This window comes from Panthera uncia (assembly GCF_023721935.1).
Source record: "Panthera uncia isolate 11264 chromosome C1 unlocalized genomic scaffold, Puncia_PCG_1.0 HiC_scaffold_4, whole genome shotgun sequence".
Lineage (NCBI taxonomy): Eukaryota > Metazoa > Chordata > Mammalia > Carnivora > Felidae > Panthera > Panthera uncia.
This window is the reverse complement of record NW_026057585.1, coordinates 98405622-98413842: the sequence shown is the minus strand read 5'-3', so window position 1 is coordinate 98413842 and position 8221 is coordinate 98405622.

Sequence of the window (8221 nt, the reverse complement as noted above, 5' to 3'; positions counted from 1 at the left end):
GGGGGGGGTCCCTAAGCCCCCCTCACAAGGGAGGATTGGCCATTTCTTCCCCACAATTTCACGTCCTGTCCTTTCTTTCTGGATCATAGCCACGGTTTCCAAAGAAGGTTTGGCAAGACCAGAGGTTTCCAGTCATTTCAAAGAGTTTTGGAAAATTCTCCAGAGAAAATGCACCTTAGGTGGGGGGAAAGAGGAGGAAGGATGCAAGTTGTGCAAAGAAAGAAACGGGCCGCAGTTTGCAATCCTGGCTCCCGGTGAGGCCCAGCCGCCCCTTGCCCTCCTGCGCGCTGAGCAGCGGTGGCACGGAGGTCCCTGTGCGGCTCCTTGACCTGCCCAGGTCGAGCCTGGTTCCTGCGGGTCCCCGGGTTTTGTGGGCACAGTTGGGTGTCACCAACGCCCCAGCACGGCCCGCGGAGGGGCTAGTGGCCAGGCCGCCCTTCACCCAGACCCCCCCTTGGGCTCGAAGGCTCCAGGCAGGTGCTGTGTCTCTGAGTGGTCCTTCCCTGCCCTGGGCCCAGCAGCCTGGGACCTCTGGTGGCCGTCTCGTTCCCCCCCGCCCCGCCATAGAGGGGCCCTGGGCTCCCAGGATCTGGGCACTCAGACAGGGGACTGGCCCAGGGGTCAGAGGCAGACCCCCCTGCCTCAGGCTGACTTGGGGTGTGTGGCCTAAACTGTCCGCCCTGCAAGTGGTCTTTGTGGTTTTCTGAACTCTGGGTGGGGGTGGGGAGCCTCACTCCTCCTGCCCAGCCCCGGTCTGGGACCAGGAGAGGAACCTGCCACTTGAAGCCTATTTTCACCATGGGTTTAAAATGACAGTAATGAGCAACACTGATTAATCCATTGTGTATAGATATTCCCCAGAAAATACGTGTTTTGAAACTACCTCGAAGGAGAGCTAAGGAATCACATTTTAAGGGAAAGGGGACAGTTGCAGGGCCATAGTGGGTACTGGTGGGGCCTCTGACTCTCTCCCCCATCGTCCCTAAAGGTTGGTTCGTCACAGGGAAATTTATTAGGATTTTATCATTGAGGGAGAGAAGGACCCAAAGCCAATTTTCCTCTTTCTCAAGAAACAATGTGTATGTATTATTATTAGGTCTCCTCTGACCTCTCTCGACGCAGAAAGTACTCGTCAAGGATTCGGGCCTCAGATCTCAGTTCCCAAATTATTCTTATTCACATAAAATGTAAATGTTAGCACACAATTTTTTTTTTAATGTTTTTATTTATTTTTGAGACAGAGAGAGACAGACCATGAGCAGGGGAGGGACAGAGAGAGCGGGAGACACAGAATCCGAAGCAGGCTCCGGGCTCCGAGCTGGCATCCCAGGGCCCGACGCGGGGCTCGAACCCACAAACTGTGAGATGGTGACCTGAGCTGAAAATGGATGCTCAACCGACCGAGCCACCCAGGCACCCCCGCCCTGTTATTTTTATGTACCACATAGAATGTGGGGTTCTTTGGGAACAGGTGTCAGCATCATAGCGGAAATGTCTGCGTGTGCCTCCGGGGGTACAAGACGAGGCCGTCTACCAGGTGTAGTGTGTATGGGGCTTGCTTCCTGGAGGGGCGGGAAGGGACCGGGTCGGGTCCATGCCAGCTTTAGATAAGGAGTAACTAACAGGTAACTAGCATGGATCTAGCCATCCAGGTGTTCCTTGGCTTTGCACAGGGCATTCTCGGTGCCGTGAGGGGAGGTGGGAGGGTGGTCCAGTCTGTTCACACAAGACTTCAAGCCCCGGGCCCAGGGGGGCCAACCGCCGCCACCCGTCACCTCTGCACCGTGGGTGGGAGGTGGAGGGAGAAAACTTACCCGGATCCAAGTTACCTTTCTCGCTCCTTAAGCCAATTCTGAGTTCTGATATGGAAGCTGGCTCAAGATGCTATCAGGTGTCCCCAGGGCGGGGAGGCTGCCCATCACACTCGGACACGCCTGGTGAATAAACTTGAGACTTTACAAGGTTCCTATGCGTTCTTTCCAAGAACAGAATTTGACCTTGCTTATCAGAGCTCACGTGCACAAAGGGGTGTGTCCCCCAAGAATCACGGGCAGAAAGCGTGAAAGCCAGGTCCCGAGACTCCTCACGGACCCAAGTGGCTTCTCTTGCGTGTACGTTACCGTAGGTAGACAACTCTTGATTTTGGGGGTGTTTTTGTGTGTTTTGTCTTTTGGGTTTTATTTTCTGGTTTTTGTTTTTTGTTTTAGCTTGTTTTTAACGGTCATAAAAAAAATAACAAAGTATCCCATTTAAAAAAATACTTTATTTATTTTGAGAGAGGGAGAGAGAGAGAGAGAGAGAGAGAGAGACAGCGCACGTGGGCAAGGGGCAGAGAGAGGGAGACAGAGACTCCCATGCGGGCTCCACACCGTCAAGCACGGAGTCCGACTGGGGCTCGAACTCATGACACCGTGAGATCGTGACCTGAGCTGAAACCGAGAATCGAACACTTAACCACCCGAGCCAACTCGGTGCCCCCCCAATTTCCCAAAGTACACTCTTCGCAAGCCTCCAAGCCATCGCGCGACGTGAGAGGAGCCAGGCACAAAAAGGTACACGTTAAACAATTCTGCTTATCGGAGAAGCCCCGACTAGGTGAGTCCCTAGAGACAGAAAGCAGGTGGGTGGTTGCCAGGGGCGGGGGGGGAGAGGGAAATGGAGAAGGACGGCTTAATGGGGGTGGGATCTCCTTTGGGGGTGGGGATTAAAATGTTTCAGACCTAGCTGGAGTCGTGGTGATACAACCCTGAGAACGCGCTAAGTGCCACTGAATCGTGCACTTTAAAAAGGTCCATTTGGGGGGCACCTGTGTGGCTCCGTAGGTTACACATCTGACTCTTGATTTCGGCTCAGGTCACGATCTCGCGGTCTGTGAGTTCGAGCCCCGCGTCGGGCTCTGTGCTGACAGCTCGGAGCCCGGAGCCTGCTTCGGATTCTGTGTCTCCCTCTCTCTCTGCCCCTCCCCAGCTCGTGTTCTGTCTCTCACTCTCTGTCAAAAATAAATAAACATTAAAAAAAAAATTTTTTTTAAATGTTAATTTATATCTGAGCCTACTTGGGACTCTCTGTCCCTCTCTCTGCCTCTCCCCAGCTTATGCACAGGCCCTCTCAAAAATAAATATTAAAAAGATAAATAAATAAAAGGTTAATTTTGTTATGTGAATTTCACTTTAATAAAAAGGGAATACTGAAATATCCTCTAATGATCTAACAGCTACCGTTTAGTGACCTCATGTTAATAAGGTTAAAGGATAATTTTCCCAAGAAAAAGTAAAAACCTACGACTCCTGTACAGACAAAAAAATAAGCACGTGTTCAATATTTGAACCCGTTATTCAGGGGCCCAGGCAGAGGTTATAACTGGTTCTTAAGAGGATCCAGAAAAGCAGACACATTTATAGACCAGGCATGTTGAAAGGAATTTGCAAATGGATCTAAAGTGGCTTCTAGGGAGGGAGGGAAGTCAGGGAACCTCCCCCCTGCCAGCATTTGTTTGGGGGCCGTAGGGCAATTATTTTGTGTCAGCATCGTTATCAACAACTTGTAGAATCGTAAACTCCCAGGCAGTAGGAAGGGAAGAGCTCTGCGGAATCAGGAAGTGCGCTGTGATATCACCACTTTCCCTGCCGCCCCCCCCCCCCCCAGCTCATTTCCCCCTCCAGAGTTTGAGATCGGCCTTGGTGGGAGCATCGCAGGCATCGGCAAAGGCTATAAATCAACACCCCCCGCCCCCGCCCCGTCCAGTCCCCTCCGTTTGGACACTTACAGCACCTCCGTGGGATCTAGTACCATGTGACCCCCCAGGGCCAGAAAATGCATCTTGCAGCTCCCACCTGGGATCCTGAGGCACACGTTATGGAAGCCAGCAGCCCTACAGGGGGTGCCCGGCCACTCGAGGTCCCCTCGCAGCCCAACCGCGCGACCCCCAGCCCCTGCTCTTGAAGCCCCCGGAACCCGTCTCCTCCAGGCTTTGCTAGTTTATGGGCAGGGGACAGCCACACCTGCAGGCTCTCAGGCCCCACCCCAGAGTCCCAGGTGGTTCTGCCCTCCGGAACATCAGAGAAGCACTGCTCTTCGGATAACCAGCCCGGAGGCTTCCCGCATCCGGCCAGGGCAGAGTCACCCTCTGGCCTCGCACGCGCGTCCCCGGGGCTCTTACCTCGTGAGGCCAATCGGCCAACTTCAGACAGCACTGGGCACCTTGCCGTGACTCCCCACCCTTGTGTCCTTGCCTTCTGCTTTTCCTCTGGGGCTGGTGACAGGCTGCAGGGAGGTCTGCTCGCTGGTATTTGGTTGTCCCCAGTGCAGGGATCAGCCGATCCTGTCCCGTCCACCAGGAACGAGAAGAAAAGCTATAGAAGGGATTCGCGGAAGGGAGGGTCTGTTCCGATCTCCGGCCTGATAGTCTTGAGGAGTTCTCAAATGCTCGCTGAATAGGGGCCGCCCACCATTCCTTCCCCCCAGGGCACCTCCGTCGGTTGACTCTTGATCTTGCTCAGGCCTTGATCCTGGGGTCATGGGATCGAGCCCCCCCGCACTCCCCTTCACCCCCATCAGGCTCTGTGCTGAAAACGCAGAGCCTGCTTGGGACCCTCTCTCTCTGCCCCTCCCCTGCTCACACTCTCTCGCTCTCAAAATAAATAAATAAACTTAAAACAACAACAACAACACTCCATCTCTGAATTTTCATCTCAGATGCCGGCTAATCCAAAGCTGTGATCATCGAGATCCTGATGCCTGGCTGGCTCCGTTGGTAGAGCATGCGACTCTTGATCTCAAGGGCATGAGTTTGAGCCCCACGGTGGGCCCGGAGATTGAAGAGGGAGCATAAAGCACGCTGAGAGCAAAGTGCAAGCTAACAACACCCCACCCCCGCACCCTCCACCCCCTCCCCTGCCCCAGGTGGGACATGCGTGACATTCCTCAGCTGCCCAAGGACAAAGGACCGAACACAAGTGGTTGAACTGACAGAGATCACAGGACCTGAGTCTCCATCAGTTTACAAATCTTCGTAAATTACAAGAAAAAGGCACTCTTACCAACAGTCTAATGTCCGGAAACCACAGCCCCAACATCACCTTCCCCTCCGTGACGAGGTGGAGATCAAAGGCGAGAAGGAAATGCAGGGAAAATTAGGTTTCCTTACAACCTGCAGCCCATTGACAAATACTCGAGGCCAATACAGAATTTAACATTTCTTCAGGGAACCCCCTACTGTCTTAATGTTAATGCTTTGCTAAGAGGGAAAAACAACCTTACCTTGACAATAACTAGGCCTCCAGTAACGTGTGAGTCTTTAGCATGTGAAAATCCCTTTAGGAAACTTCCTCTTGACCTTATCTCCCCCAACTCCAGAGTATATAACCAGTCTCTCCTCAGGGTCCTGGGGCAGCTCTATCCTGCCCACGGGTCCTGTCCCGTGCTTTAATGAAAACCTTTTTTGCACCAAAGACGTCTTAAGTTTCCTTAGCCGTTTGCTCGCGGACCTCACGTCAAATTTCATCAGTTTCTTGGTCCCTGCCCAATCGAAGTACATTGAGAGACCCACCTAAGCCACACTTCAACAGCACCACCTAATGTCCCAATGTTGCCGCTCTCACCCTGAGATACAGTAAGGCCCTGTCACAAAAGTACTCTTCTTTATCCTGGTCTGCAACCTGTGCAGCTGGCCAGGGCTTTATGTTGAGAAGGGCTACCTCATTTGGCCCCAAACCTAAGCAAGAGCTCAGTGAACGCTAGTTATTAGCTACCAAGAACGTCCGACCTAGTAACAGTAGGCAAAGCCTTTCTTCATGGGGCCTGGATTCTAGACTCTTCTCCAGGAAGCGATTCTGATGGTTTTGTTGTTTGTTTTGGACACACAGGCTTCATTCAAAAAGCAGTCCGCCTTTCCCCCAAAGCTTCTCACTTTCCAGATGTGAAAGGCTTAAGCTCCAGGCGCCTGCTGGGCTGGCCCTGATAGAGGCCCACCCTGTGCCAGGAACAGGGCAGGCTCTGGGGGAACAGGCCAGAAGAGTAGTATCTGCAAACACTGCTTGCCAGAGGTCTGCTTGGAAGGCCTGGCGCAGACTCAAGTGCCCTCTGGGCAGAAGTGAAGGGCCGGACGGACGGGAAGAGGAAAAAAGGATTTTCCAGGGAGAGGGAACAGCATAGGACAGCATGGAACAGCACTGAGAGGTTGTGATTGAATAAGGAATATATATTCGGTCTTCGTCTCAGCCCTGGCGTACAGATCCTAAAGTCCTTAGAATTTCCTAAGTACTGAGAGTGGAAAAGGCATATTGATGTCCATGGGATGACTTCTGGAAAAGCCCCTAGGTAAGCTAGGGATGAGACTGGGATGAGATTCAGTCCCGCCGTTGACTTCCTGGGAGCGGAGAGGGGCTAGAGAGTGAATTAAATCACGCATGGCCAATAATTTAATCAGCCATGTCCCTGTCATTAAGCCTCCATGAAAGCCCAGGAGGACAGGGGTCTGGAGGGCTCCTGAGTTGGTGAACATGCAGAGGCTCAGGGAGAGTGGTGCCCTTCCCCCACGCCTTGTCCCAGGAGTCATTTCCATCTGGCTGTTCCTGAGTTATATCTTTTCATAATCAACCAGTAATCGAGCAAGCAAAATGTTTCCGAACCCGAGGATGGGGTCGTTGGAACCTGATCACAGCAGGGTGGTCAGATGCACAGGTGACTTGAGATTGGCATCTGAGGGGTGGGGGGCGGTCCTGCGGGACTGAGCCCTCCTTCTGCAGGACCTGACGCTGTCTCCAGGCCAACGGGGGTCAAACTGAATTGAACCGTCGGACAGGCAGCTGGTGGCGCAGAGAATTGCTTGTCGGTGTTGAGAAGAAACCCGCACGTCACAAGCATGGACCAGAGTGTTGCTTGCTGGGTGAGGAGGGTGACGAGAGCTCGGAGAGGGGACAGGGACCAGGTGAGGGGAAGCCAGAGGGCACACCGGGGGTTTGGGCCGTTCCCTACAGTTTTTGCTGTTCAGCCTGGGAGTCGCCTGGCCAGACTGTGCTTTGGGTGGCGCTCAGGACCTCCCTAAGCAGGACGAGGGGGAGGGGGCCGGTGGGAAAGTCAGGGAAGGGTGATGAAGGGAGACAGGACGGGTGGGGACAGGCACGTGGAGCCCTAGGAGGAATGTAGGGTGGCAGGAATATTTCTCAGCATAAGCGGGACAGGCTTCTTCCGTTTTGTCAACAGGTAAGCACACAGCATCCAGTTTAGAGACACGGCAGCAAATGCAAAGAAGAGAATAGCTAAAAACAAAAACAGAACCCGCAGCTCCCGTCACAGTAGTCATCGCCTAGAGGTGGGACTAAGGCGCTGCTCTTTCAATACTATTTCAATTTGTGTGTGTTGTAAGGCGCCTGGGTGACTCAGCCAGTTAAGCGTCCGACTTCAGCTCAGGTCATAATCTCACAGTTCGTGGGTTCGGGCCCCGCGTCGGGCTCTGTGCTGACAGCCTAGAGCCTGGAGCCTGCTTCGGATTCTGTGTCTCCCTCTCTCTCTGCTCCTCCCCCACTCATGCTCTGTCTGTCTCTTTCCTTCAAAAATAAAAACATTTAAAAAATAAATTTGTGTGTGCCGTATCTTTTAAAAAAAATTTTTTTTAATGTTTACTTATTTTAGAGAGAGCGGGGGGAGGGGCAGAAAGAGAGGGACACGCAGAATCGGAAGCAGGCTCCAGGCTCCGAGGCATCAGCACAGAGCCCGACGCAGGGCTCGAACTCATGAACTGCGAGATCACAGACTGGGCTGAAGTCGGACGCTCAACCGACTGAGCCACCCAGGCGCCCCTATGTGTGACATCTTAATAGCAAATTTAATGTAAAGAAAAGATGCAAACCATTCCTCGGGGCCAGTCGATGTATTTTCAGTTCGTTAATGTTACTAAGACTTTGATTCTTGGGCTGGTTTTAGGTTCACAGTAAAAGTGAGGGGGAAGGTGCAGAGGCTTCCATATCCCCCTTCTTCCACACACACAGCCTCCCCACCGACCCTCTCCCTCACAGTGCTGTGTCTGTGACCTTGGATGAACCCACTTGGGCCCATCATCATCCAAAGTCTGTAGGTGAACGTTAGGGTCCCCTCTTGGTGTTGGACATCGTGTGAGTTTGCACAAACGTGTGTGAACAAGTATCCCTCATCATGGTACCATACGGGGTGGTCTCACCGGCCTAAAAATCCCGTGCTCTGCCCATTCATCCCTCCCTCTCCC